The sequence below is a fragment of the Dreissena polymorpha genome, chromosome 10, assembly GCF_020536995.1.
Source record: "Dreissena polymorpha isolate Duluth1 chromosome 10, UMN_Dpol_1.0, whole genome shotgun sequence".
In the NCBI taxonomy this organism is placed as follows: Eukaryota; Metazoa; Mollusca; class Bivalvia; order Myida; family Dreissenidae; genus Dreissena; species Dreissena polymorpha.
Window position 1 is genome coordinate 51033275 of NC_068364.1, and position 15308 is coordinate 51048582.

The window sequence follows — 15308 nt, forward strand, 5'->3', positions numbered from 1 at the left end:
TTTTTACTATAATATAAATTATCTCATATTACTAATCCACTAATTGTAATGATTATTCAAATCTCGGTATAATTCCCGTGAGCATGTGAGTTTAGTTGGTGGTCACCATACCGGACAGGTACGTTTTTTTCTCTGGCTCCACAAAACAACACCACAAAAATACAAATATTGTTCAGTAAAAAGCACACAAATGACTGGAAATTGCAGCTAAAATTCACAATTCGGCCCAACTGGGATGAGTCAATTCGGCCCAACTGGGGTAAGTCAATTCGGCCCAACTGGGATGAGTCAAGTCGGCCCAACTGGGATGAGTTAAGTCGGCCCAACTGGGATGAGTCAAGTCGGCCCAACTGGGATGAGTCAAGTCGGCCCAACTGGGATGAGTCAAGTCGGCCCAACAGGGGTGAGTCAAGAAGGCATTGATACAGAACCGCTGGGAGGCACTCCGGGTCCTCACATTGCAGGACAGCTGGGACGCACTCCGGGTCTTCACATTGCAGGACCGCTGGGACGCTCTCCTGGACCTCACATTGCAGGACCGCTGGGACGCTCTCCTGTACCTCACATACAACAGCGCGGAAGAGCTTCGAAGTGCTCACATTCTGTTTTTAATACGTTGGTCAACATGTACTTTGGTATAAGCTGAATAGCAGAAAAAACGCCTAATACATGCAAGCTTATAATATTTTTTTCCGGATTTGTTAATGTTTCGTTTTCCTCTGTTTGATATTTTTTTCTTGCAATCTTCTGCCAGATTGTTTCTTTGAGGTGACAAACAACATACACAGTCGAACAGTCGCGTTTTTATCCCGCTCGGGCATGATGCATTGGTAGGACGGCTCGCTTATCTTGTGATATTGAAGAAGAGTTCCCATTTGTTGCTGTGTCGACGATGAAAATGGGACAGTTTCGTTTCCGTGTTGCGCTCTAACTCTTCAAAACTTCACCACATTGTCTGAATGACTATATTATGAAACGTGTTCTGGAACAACTGGGCTTACTGCAAGTGCGTGCAGTGTCATCCCAGATTTGCCTGTGCAGTCCGCACATGCTCATCATGTACTACACCTTCCGCTTGTATTGCATTAAAGCCTGTTTTCCCTTAGCACGGCTAAAATGAGACAGTTTCGCTGTCTTACGTCTTGCGATCTTACTCTTCAAAACATCGCCACAATTACTTAATGACTATTCGTGTCGTGTTCTGAGAAAACTGGGCAAAATGCATGTGCGTAAAGTGTCGTCCCAGATTAGCCTGTGCAGTTCGCACAGGCTAATCAGGGACGACACTTTCCGCCTTAACTGGAATTTCGTGTAGAAGAGACTTCATTTAATTGAAAAATACCATAAAAGCGGAAAGTGTCGTCCATGATTAGCCTGTGCGGACTACACAGGCTAATCTGGGATGACACTTTACACACATGCATTAAGCCCAGTTTTCTGAACGCAACTCATTTCTATAAACACTATTATTGGTGGGAAAATCATGCTTAATACTGCCTTCAGCGAAAAGTGTTTTTTATGTCCGAGAACTTAAAGAAATGTTTAGCTTGTGCAAACAAATTATTTATATATTAATATCAATAAACGAAATGATTTTAAGTAATTTACAATTCAACTATGCTTCAAGAGCTGTGTTTCAAAACAATTGTTTTATTTAAACCGTCTACAAATCAAAACGAAGTAAAATAACAAACTATCCGCCAGAAGTCTCTATATACACAATTTATAATTCTGTTGTTTGTCAATCTAATATATTTTAATAAAAATCTCGTTATTCTTACGACATCAAGCGCCGTATTTCATGTGCATTATATATTAAGTGCAACCATTAATTTCTGACGTGAACAATCTTACTATTGCGAAGACAAATGTAAAGAGAATGTCTACAGTCTGCAGCTTGTTTTAATTTTGCTTTACATTTGCGACTAATAAATGATCATAATTCATTGAATAATCGCTACAAAAGCCAAGAAGTTTAACTCAGTAACAACTCGTACACATTGCGAACGCAGAAGATCTGATAAGATCAGAGTGCGACCAAATGACCGAAACCATACTCGTACCGTCTGCGAAGGTGTCGTATACATGATAGGGTGGCGACGCCAACAGAACATGGTCGACTGTAGCGCGCGCCCGAGCAGAAGACGACTGACGACACGAATAAAAATATCGCTATGGGTGAACGTAAATTTTACTGCACCAGACGCGTTTACCGACTCCAAATGTGAATTATTTATTTAGCGAACGTCTCGTGTGATCATTTTTGTGTTTGACGACTTATTGAAGAAAGAGAATCCGAAGTAATAAATAATTAAAAAGTGAAAGTCAGTGATTTTAGCAAAGATGAAAGGGAATTAAAGATATGAAATTAAAAATGAAACAACAACAACAACACAAATAAGATACGTTGTGACTTGAGATAAATAAGAAAGCAAATATAACGAAAAATATTATATTAAGAACAACGTTTAATAATGCATTAAATATATGTATTATAATTATAAACTCGTGATTAAAAAGTTTTCAGTATCACTTTGTGTGCGACAAGAAATATGGATGTAGCTCATTTTGAAGCAAACGTGCTGCACTAACCAGGTGTGAGTATAACATTATCATATTTTATTCATTAATAAGTCTCACTCGCCGTAATAAGATTCATTAAGATAATCACCAGTCTGTGTTACGGCTGTATAAATCACATGAAGACGCTTAGACGCAGAGCTGGTAACGATGTATGCATTGTTTTGGGAAAACGTGGCTAAATGCATATACGTTCAGTGTCGTTCCAGACTAGCCTGTGCAGTCAGCGCAGGCTCATTTAAGACGACAAATATCAAGTTTGGACGGATAGTTATTAGCCTGTGCGGATACTGTACAGGCTAATATGGGACGACACTTTACCCTCAAATGAGGCTCGATGCATGCTGCAGCTGATTCATATGGGTCATCATGGAATGCAACAACTAAACCACATAAGTCATAACACATGGTTGTACTAACCAATGTATGCCCTGTGGACTACCCCATCCTTTTAAATTGGATTAATTTATTTCCAAAATTAGGTTTGTCTAGTATATTTATTTCTATACTTAGAATATTTATTACAGGAATTCCTTTAAGCAAACACCGCAGACCCTAATGAGACGCCGCATCGGCGTCTCATCTGGTTCTCCGCTGTTTGCCAAGGCCTTTTTTTTCTAGACGCTAGGCATACATGGGTTAAGCTAAATACACGCATTTATTTTGTGTAGTTTTATTTTTATTCATTTCAAGTTCGGGTGTTTATTAATCGCCCACATTTTTACGATAAAAATAAATAATATTAGCATACAGTATGATACTAGACCATGATGATTTCTCTATAATCATAGCGTTTTCTTATGAAAGTATCAGTTCTCACTATACATTCATAAGCTTAACTATGTTCTTAATTGCCTATTTGCACTAAATGAAGAGATTAATAATTAAATGGTAATTAATTCTACGTTTTATTGTTATTAAAACGGAATTAATACGATGATCAAGTCATCATCACAAAAATAATTATCATTCTAACACGGCACGTGACTTGTTTTCTATAGACAAAGAAGGAAATCAAGCGTGGGTTATTCTGCAATAACTTATGGGCGGAGCTTAATGTTTCGAAAATAGTTCCGAATAAATAAAGAAAATATTGCAGTAAAATGCACGTGCTAAAACCCGCTCTAAAAGAAATGTATAGATGCTTCGCACTCGTGATTTAATTCCTACGCATCTATACTCCTTACTGTGGGTTATTCGACAACAAACCATGATAGAAAAATATCATTTCTTAATCAACCTGATGTGAATGCACTGCTGCTACTACTAATAATAATAACAATTAATCATCATCATCATTATCATCATCATCATCATCATCATCATCATCATCACCATCATCATCATCATCATCATCATCATAACCATCATCATCAATTATCATCATCATCATCATCATCATCATCATCATCATCATCATCATCATCATCATCATCATCATCATCATCATCTTCATCATCTTCATCATCATCATCATCATCATCATCATCATCATCATCATCACGTTCTTTATTTTATTTGTCTGTGTCTTCCTCTCATTGTTTGTTGCTATTCTTCTTTTACGTCGTTGTATTATATTTTTCTCGATTCTCATTTTTTACAATATCAATAAAATATTTTGTAATTACGATGTATCGAACAATCAAACTCGTTCATACTCTGCCACGTCTCTCTGATTATTACTGAAAATCAAAACTAAATTTCTACCAGGATAGAAACCTCCATGTTAACACCCTGTATTTACAGTAATTACACTTTACGGTCTCCTCTAGCCATGAAAAGTAAACCGTGGAGCCATCAAGTGGTCATGAATCGCCTCGAGAACCCTCGAGGGGCACTGAAAATGGTTTTATTGAAACTTTGATATACGATTAACGTAGTTCATTTACGAAACTTTCAATGGATTTGATACAGGCTTAAGAGATACAATATTCCTTTTAACTTTCTTCCGCTAAGAAAAGACTCCATTTAAACAAAAAATACAATAAAAGCGTGTCGTCCCTGATTAAGGTTCTACTACTTCTACTACTACTACTGCTAGTGCGACTCCTACTGTTACTGCTGCTGCTACTAGAACTACTACTACTACTTCTACTACTACTACTACTACTACTACTACTACTACTACTACTACTACTACTACTACTACTACTACTACTTCTACTACTTCTACTACTACTACTACTACTACTACTACTACTACTACTACTACTACTACTGCTACTACTTCTACTACTAAACTGTTACAACTCAAAGAATATAAATAATCAGGGGTGAATGATTAAATTAATTAATAATTATTTAATCATACGTGTGATTGCTTAATAAATGTTGGATTGATTCCTTTAATAAGAGAAATGGTGAATGAATAAGTGAATGAATGAATGAATGAATGAATGAATACAATTTTGAATACAATAATGAATGAATAAATTAATTAATAAATAAATAAATAACTTCATTAATTAATGCATTAATAAATATATTTAAATAATAAATAAACGAATGAATGAATGAGTGAATGCGTGAATGGACGAACGAACGAACGAACGAACAGGCGAACGAACGAATGCATGTATAAATAAATAAATAACTAAATAATAAAAAATAATTAATACATACATTATTTAATTTATCATTTAATTAATTAATTTAATTATTTAAGTGATTTTTTGATTTATTTATCTACGAATAAATGAACGAAGGAACGAACAAACGGACGAGCGAACGAACGAACAAACAAACGAATAAATAAATTAACAAACAAACGAATAAATCAATGAATAAATAAATAAATAAATAAATAAATAATACTTGTGAATACTGCCCACCCACGGCAGGTCGCCTGTGTCGCTTCACTCTGTTGATCGAGCGATCAGAGTATATCCCGACAAAATAGTTCACATTCGTCACTCGTTTCATACTCCCTATATAAATATTAACTTAGTTTAAGCTGAAAATCGCAAATAGGTAAATATTTTCGTTTGTCATCCGTAATGGATTTGGGCTCACCTTATTGAGTGGATTGATAGATTTATTCCGCAAGTAGAAATTTTACTCCATTTTGGTTCGAACGCGGATATGTCTCGTCAATTGTCAATTTAGTTAATTAAATTACGTGTGAAATAAACCAGTGACGGATATTTGTTTGACATGTATATCCGGATTTTTACCTAGGAAATACATGCAAGTAGGTGGATGCACACATTTTTAAATCGCCAAGAATCTCGCTTGTTTTATTAAATCGCCAAGAATCTCGCTTATTTTATTGTGTTGAATAAAACAGTATTATTAATTTATGGAATTTGGTGATTACAATGCATATATGAGTTTCGCCCTGTGACACTTGGTCTGAATGCATGTGTGAAAGTGTCGCCCCACATTAGCCTGCGCAGTCCACACAGGCTAATCAAGGACTGCACGTTCCCCATATACATGATTTTCGTTTAGAAGGGATTTCCTATAAGCGAAAAATGTCCATACAAGCGGAAAGCGTCGTCCCTGATTAGCCCCTGCACTTTTCCGAGAGCGAGAATCATATCTGCATTTACAGAAGAACTTTGCAGATAATTGATTAATATGTACGCCTTTTATTAAATCTTATTATTTATGTATGTATCATAATAATAATTAAAAGCTTTATTTACAGAAGGTAACACATAAAGACAATGACACATTATACATATTATGCAAATGAATCAATACTTCTTTACAATGTGGCCTTCTTAAACTAACATACACAAATAGGTCTATAAGTAAAAATATTCAAACAATATTTTCTTACACCCATACATAACACACATAGATAGACACACATGAAATATATTGATTATAATAATAATAATAATAATAAAAGCTTTATTAACAGAAGGCAACACATAAAGACAATGACGCATTATACATATTATGCAGATGAATCAATACTTTTTTACAATGTCATTGATATAGTGTGTGTATGTTACTTTTAATTTAAGTAACACTTGCAATATAAGCGGGAGTAATGTTAAAATAGGAAAAAACTATGGGGTAATTTGAAGTTGCATAGGGTTGTATGCTGAATCATACAAAAAAATTCCCTTATTGAAAATAATTAATCTTAAAGGAACGTATAGCTGTATCACATAGCTTGAAATAACATATTAAACGACCCTTTGGCTTTGTGAGTGACCTTCTCGTACTCAAGGTGCAGGATCACGTAGTTTTATGGGTTTCAAAAAATGGATGTTAATGGATGTAAACACACCAGCAAGTGGTGCTTTTCTTTTAAATAACTTGTTTACACAATTTTTCTGAAGAATTTCAACTAGTGCATAAAATACATTTTTTATGCGGCTTATTTCACTGTGAAATACATCAGAATTACTTTATTTAATAAACCCGTGTTCTTGGTAAAAACATTCGTTGTGTAATTTATATACACGTTTATGCTTCACACAACGTGAAATTTTTCGCCTCGATTTGAGGCGTATTCAATAATGTATCATTAAATCTTAAGCTATCGGCACAAATTGCAAGAAAAAAAAACTGTCTTTAATGCACTAAAATTGTCTGCACACATATTTCAATAACTTGAGATATTTGCAAAATAAAGTTCTAAACGGTGTGTTTTCATTTTGGCCAGCCCATGTGCAAATCCATGTGAACCCCGTTGATTTTGCACCCTGGAACTGCGTACTGACGACCGTGGGTTCAAGCCCAGATTTAGGTTATTCCCTTTGTAGTTGAAGTTTTTTTAACAGAATATGGACTTATAAAACAACTTCGAGATTCTAAATTAGTTAGCGAAAGGAAGTTTTAAAATACCCAAATAAACAAAGTTAAATTTGATATATAGTGTTTAAATTACAGCAATCGGTGAATATCAGTTCGTCTAAAAGAAAACGCTGTGATATTTGGTGGAGAACTTCTTAGCGTTCGGTCCGTGTAATGAGACTGACAGGCAATATACAGGTATAGCGCTCGACACGTAACACGAGTGTCAAGTCAGTTGATATATTTTAAATAGTTGTGTCTAAGCTATTTTTGTAAAATTGAGAATGCATTTAAAGTTAACAATACATAAATCAACAAATCTGAATAAATAAGCAAGCTATTGATGCAGTTATTTCATACACTTTCCTGACGCTTAGAACTTTCTGAATGTTTACAAAAATCACTTTTATTGATAAACTTGTTCATGTGCGATTAATTACTATTCTTAATCATTAACAAGTTGTAAGAACTTAATATCTAATCCACAGCGAATGTTTGTTAGTCCAATGCTTTTCGTCGACGCCATTATGGATTTTACAATTGCATTCTTCACAAAACAAAAAAATTTCAGACTCGTCGAATAATCTCACCAACCAATTAATTAGTCTGTTGCGGAGAATTAATAATCCGCGTTCAGTCGATATTAGATAGCTGTCTCCTGTTTTATAGGTGTAAATATTTGACTAATATCTTGCATGAGATATTAACTTTATTTATTCATTCAATTAAAGGAACCATTCGTGGGCATTCAGAACAGAATATATGGCATGCATTTAGAACACGTAACATCAATTCAGAGATCAATAGTAAAGTATCCGTGCGGATTTTTGTTTTTGATTTAAGATGTAGGAGTGCATTTACATTTGTAAATACGTAAGACTTTTTGGTAAATGTACGTTAAGATGAAAATAAATCGATTAAGGTGAAAGTAATATTTTACAACAAAATTAAGTTGAAAACATAATGATAATGATACCACATTCCTTGAGCTCACACCTGATTTAGTATGCACACGAATACCATGCGCATTTATAACATCGGCAATGTTACATTTGAGATGTAGCAAAGGCATTGTTACATGTGACGTAGAAAAGGCATTGTTACATGTGACGTAGCAATGGTAATGTTACATTTGACGTGGCAATGGCAATATTGCATGTGACGTAGTAAAGGTAATATTACATGTGACATAGCAGGGGCAATATCACATGTGACGTAGCAAAGGCAATGTTACATGTGACGTAGCAAAGGCGAGGTTACATGATTGTGATGTAGCAAAGACATTGTTAGTGACTTCAACGTAGTGTGCTCCTTAAAAATACGAGAGGCTCTCAGAATATATTTGAAAAAAATATAAATTACGCAAAATAAGAATTACAATAGTACCTTGGTTGAAGTTAGGGTTCAATGTGTGATCCGTGACATGCGTGAATTAGCCTACACCTTTTTGACCACGATTTAAGTTTTCTCGATCATCCGTAAGAGTTGTTTTTAAACCAATAACAGACTTAACGTTGCGTTTCATTAGACGGCGTTTAAGGACTCTCCATATACCAAAGTCGCTTGTTACAGCATTCGAAGACATCGGCATTCATTCGTCACGGTCAATGAGCTCACTTTCTCCTTCTAAACAATCTGGAGGGTTTGTTTAGACGTGTGACTTGATGCACTGTCCTGGCTGAACGCCTTTGGCTTCCGGTCGTCTGTAAACAGTTTGTCTGGAAACAGTTCCGGAACGTAATTTCGAAACGGATTCAATACTTTATTGCTATTGAACTTGCTATTAACTTAAATTATTTTGTTAACAAAGAACATTATGGTGTTTCCTCTGTAAGAGACACCAGAACATGCCATTAAATCATTGGCGAAAGAGCCCAGCTTAACGAACTTTTTTGCTAAGTGGTTCGCCTTTTCCTGAGTAGCAAACTTTGCGTCAACCGTTCAAACCACCTACACAGAACTTTGTCTCATCAGAAGTAACAAAGGGTCTGTGGGTTAACTTTGGCGATCATACAATTGATTTTTCTTATTATGACGTGAGATATGACAACCTTTCGGCGATATCTAAACTTTGGCATGGAAGGCAAGCATTGATATTTTGGCATAGATGTCTAATATTATCATGCCTTTCTTGACGGAGCCCAATGAAGTGGAATATCCAATGTCGTTCAGCTCATTGGGCTATACGTGTGGTTAGTCTTCAATAGTCCAACAACTACCCTTCATCACTCAGGTTTCGGCACACCATGCTATTAATGATGAAAAGAAATGTTGAAACATCAAGAGTATGATAGTTCACGATAGAGTAACAGCGATGTGCACTGGTTTTTCACGCAGGTACTGTTTAAACGTTTATACAGATTTTGTTCACAAATAATCTGGGCGACTGTCGTACTTACGTTCATGTTAATATTGTCTGTGCATTTGAATGCAAAATGCATTTTTTTGTAACTAGACTCTAACCTCGTGTTAACCTGATCGAAAACAACAACACCACACGATGCTTATGTCCTTTTAATGTTATGCGATCGCAGGTTAAAGTAGGTGATAATGTACAGAGCGATAACATGGTTTGTTGGCCATTTCTGAAATAACCAACTAATTTGCGTGAAAGAATCGAAGAGTGATATTAAGCACATTTAGAATAATACAAAGTGATACATGGCTATTGCGAATATTATAAATACCGTTTGAATGTCTTTAATAATTTGGTGGAAACTTAAAAGCAACGTTGAACATTTGGGCATGTTTTAAACACTGTTTTTACTAGTGACATCAGCAACGGAAATACATTGACAAAATGTGGTGTATCTTAAGTATTTGATTACATTTTTGGAACCGATCGATTCGTTTCAAACGTGATATAAAGATTTCACATATAAGGAGATTTTTTGACAGACAAATCGCTTGGAATGTTTTTTCATTATATAGTGGGAGCCCGTGGTCATCGGATTTACTGATATCTTACCCGAGGCGAGGGGTTAAAAAACAAACATCAATCAGGGTAAAGATACCAAAAAAGGAACAAACATAAACACGTTCATATTATATGGAATAATTCATAGAACCACTGATGTCTTGACCTTGGACCCTGTTGCCAATTCGAACTGTGTATACATTTCAGTTATAGTCTTCATAAATTAAATACATTCTGACACTATTTGAAATGTTGTACTAAACCATGTTTGTATCTATCACATGCTTATATAGATATTCCATATCCATTTATTATTATTATTATATCTAGGATATTTGTTGGATTCGGTGGATTATCGATTTTAATTCACGAGTGATCATAGAATATTACATTTTGCACGAGTGGCGCAGCCACGAGTGAAAATATATTTTTTCTATGATCATGAGTTAATTTAAATCGATATTCCACTGAAACCAACAAATTTCCTTTTTATTTTATGCTTTTTGTCACCGTTTATATACATTGTAAAAGAGTTTAACCAAAGAATTTCGCTGGGATAATGACGTCATTTCGTCAAAAAATGACGTTATTTCAAAGTAAACAGTGCAAATTATCGATAATTTTAACTGATAATTTTCACTGTTTGAAACAGTGAAATTATCAGTTTTAATTCACTGATATTTCTCTATAAACCACAGGAAAGCATTAAATAAAAGTAAGTAATTCGGCATGGCAACTATTTCTTAAAAATACAAGATTGGGACCCAACTTGTATAGTTTGTGTTTCTTTAAAGTTATAATTTATTGTTTTATTTTATTTGTTATTTAATATCATTTTGTTTAACAAAAAAAGCTATTAAGTTTATGTGATATTAAATTATATTCTGTTCTGTTCATAACAGTCGTGTGATTCTCAAAGAATGACAACAGTATGAGCCGTGCTCTGTGAAAAGGGTATTTAATGCATGTACGTGAAGTATCGTCCCAGATTAGCCTGTGCAGTCCGCACAGGCGTATCAGGAACGACACTTTCCGCAACGAAAAATATCATTAAAGCGGAAAGTGTCGTCCCTTAATCTGGGACGACACTTTAAGCACATGCATTAAACTCCCTTTTCACAGAGCGCTCCCATATGATTATATCAGACATTTTAACACACCGTCCCTTAGAGAATTTGTGCAACATGACTATATGCATCAAAGCCTTAAAGGGACCTTTTCACGTTTTGGTAAATTGAAAAAATATGAAAACAAAAGTTTCAGATTTGCACATTTTCGTTGCAGTTGTGATATTTGCGTGGAAACCGTAAAACTGAACATTTTCCATGCTCTAATAATTATATCCATTATATGCATATTTTGACGAAAGCCTTAATATTATAAATCGTTACACGCGCGAAACGATGTAATAATTTGGAGACTTCTTTTGGTATCGTTACATTTTGTGACATAAGGATGATTATTTGTATAAAGTTTAAAATACACCATTCACAGTTTGAGCACGGATGGCTGAGTGATTTGAGTGCAAGAGCTTTACTCCAAGGGTCATGGTTCGAGCCCAGTTAAATTTTACTTTTTTAAATTGAATTCATTTTTTTTTTACTGGAGCTATTTAGTTGCAATATTTACATTTGTGAAATTTAAAGCATTTAATGATGAGCTTCAGTACATGCCAAAATCTATGAAAAGGTCCCTTTAAAGTACATTTAATGTTTGAACAATTAAAAAATGACTAAGCGCTTAACAAATGTCACAGTATAAACTTGATGTATTCATCACGTCTGGGATCGAAAACACTTTTCCCATAAAATCATAAACCATATAAATTATCTTATTTAACCATAGCCGGATTATATCGACGCATCAATTAGCAAACCTCAGCTAAAATATTATTTATGTCAATCGCAACCAATAAAATAGTTCTATATCAAATAACGTCTCGCTAATATACAGTTTGTTGTGCGGTTTTGCGTCGTTTTTTTTTCAGTGACATAAAAGATACATATCTTTATAGTTAGAGTCATTTGAACAAATGTTGAAATAACGATAAAAAATACAACACTTTATACCTACATTAAGCGATCGTATCTCCATATCTACAACATCTGTCAAAAGGCTCTGTTGTGCATCCCTGGAGCAAAATGTTATTAATTACTTTCTTAAAGTCATATCTGCAAAACGGTTAACCTAACATCAGGGTTGCTTAAAACCGTCAAACGTGGTTTAGTACAGTCTGAAATTATGTGTTATTTTGTGCTGTACCATGTTTTGTTATTAATGTATGTTAATAATCTTGTGGCAAAACAATTACGTATAAATATAACTCGGTAGAATGCTAATTGAATACAATGTGATTGGGATTCAAATTGAGTCGTGTTCTGAGATAACTGGGTATAATGCATGTGCGTAAAGTGTCGTCCCAGATTAGCCTGTTCAGTGCGCACAGGCTAATCAGGGACGACACTTTACGCCTAAATTGGATTTTTGCTAAGAAGAGACTTCATTTAAACGAAAAATGTCATTAAGGCGGAAAGTGTCGTTCCTGATTAGCCTGTGCAGACTGCACATGCTAATCTGGGACGACACTTTAAGCACATGCATTATGCCAAGTTTTCTCAAAACGCGACAAATTATATTATGTTGTGCTTCTTCAAAATTGTAATAATTGTTTTAATATCTTCATTATAACGGTATTCTAAAACGGTTCAATACGGATATAGATACAGTGTTAACATGCTATATTAAACGAGATTTTTTAAATTTATGTTCAGTTCATCCATTTCTAGATTATAATATGTTCCCCAAAATCCGATTACTATACGCATGTATCCAAATTTTATCGTTTTATTTAACACTTTACACTGTGAAGTGTATGTGTAAGTAAATTATGTTCTGTTCTGATAAAAAATATCATATTGAATAACAAAAGAAAATCCTCATTTTTAACTAAATGGTTTTCATATTATTAATTGGCTAGAACATTTATCAATCGTTAATTAACTGTCAATTATACTGAGCGAACACTATTCTACACTTATGATGTTTTATAAATACTAATGATTCGTGTTCGTGTTTTTGGTATCGAAAGTTCGACCCACGCAAAGTTTTCTACTCTGTTTTAGACTAAATGGATTTTGTGAAAGAAAAATAAAATAACCGACAATATCATATACACTAGCTGCAACTGAGTTTGCAGTTATGTAATAAACCAACATGATATTTCATTTTCTATGATAAAAACAACATTATAAATAAACCTGTGACTGGTATAATGCGTACTATTACATGGCTCTGTTTTGTACAACGAACGGATAACAATGTGAAAACAAGTTGCATACATAACAAATAATTGGTGTCAATATCGAAATTTAGTAAATTGCTTTTTCAGTATTTCAATTGTTATTGTAGTATAAGTCCATCGCACATTATCAATTACTAGATGAGCCGATACTTAGTTTTCTGCTTTTAGAAAGCAATTAGGAATGAGGTCGTTCGATTATAAAATACTATTAAGTATTTATAAAGATGACATCAGCAAATTTACTTTTATTATGCCTAATGCTTTCTAATTAACAAGACGAGTAACTTAATGTATTACATGCAAAGGTTTACATAAGTTTGTAACAAACGGCCGATATAATTCATCAAACGTATGTTTTATCACTGTATGCCTTTATTAATTACACCGTTGTTCACCAGTAATGGATGTATACGGATCGAACATACACGAACATCTTGTCCGCCTTCGAACTTGCGAGATACGCCCATCGAATTGACATTTGTAAACAGTAAATAAAACAAGTGAATGAAACAAGTGCGTGTCTAAAATACGGATACTTTCAACCACAGATGTAATGCTGAATGTATTTTTTGATTGTCTTCAATGGTTTTACGTCGAACTTTACGAAAATACGTTATGTTTGTAATTATTTTAATCCTCCTCATCATTATTATACTCACTGTGACCGCCATCATCATCATCATCATCATCATCATCATCATCATCTTCTTCTTCTTCTTCTTCTTCTTCTTCTTCTTTTTCTTCTACTTCTTCTTCTCCTCCTTATTCATTATCATCACCACCACCAACATGCCCAGTATTTTCTACATCAGCATCATTTTCATTTTGATCTCATCTTGATTTACACATACATCTGCTTGGCAAAAAAACAACAACATCATCAATATTATTTTTTAAATAAAAAAACGTGAATGCTATTTAAACGCCAATTATATATTGCCATCAAGTCGTGATAGTTTATCAATATTTTTTATCGCAATCAAATCAAGTGCAAGAAAAAGACAGACTATAGAATTAAAAGTTAACTTCTCCATCACGGGAGCGTAATAACACGAGATTTTAGATACATTTATGCTTACATTTTCAGGAAAGCGGATAAACAACAAATGCTTGCAGACTGATCCTTGTCATTCAACGCTCGGGATCATATGAATGGAGCCAAAAGAGCAGGAATTACACAAAAGCTGTCAAAACATTTAGACTCAGTGAAAGGCAACATACTGTTGGCAAAAAAAAAAACAAAGCGTATTTTTGCATCATACATCTGAGCGCTGAGGATTTTTTGTGCAACGAGATGCACAACTAATGAATAAATAGTGATCTGGGAGCAATACAATATGGACATGAATGGACAATTACTCGAAAATCTTCCATGCCCGTAGTTTCACAACTATTGTGCGTAGGAATCTGTTACGAGGCAGAAAATTGGGGAGCGGAAAGGCTGCGAAAAAAACGTTCATGATTTATGAATTATGAATGTAGTGCAGAAAGCGCGCGGTGTAACTAAGCGATAGTTTTCTCATACACCTGTGCATAAAAAGACAGAGAACCTGTCGCTGTGGACATGGAGTTTTAATTTTACCATCTCGGCGTGTGAAATTTAACTCGTTTATTTGATGAATGACTTATTGCTGCATTAACATTCTAGTTAAAGGTTGTAAATTTCTTTACAATTTCTATTTCGTCCTAAAATTCGCTTAAATTATTTAAAAAAATATGGCATATGGATATTTTACACTTTGATTGCAATTTTCAAAG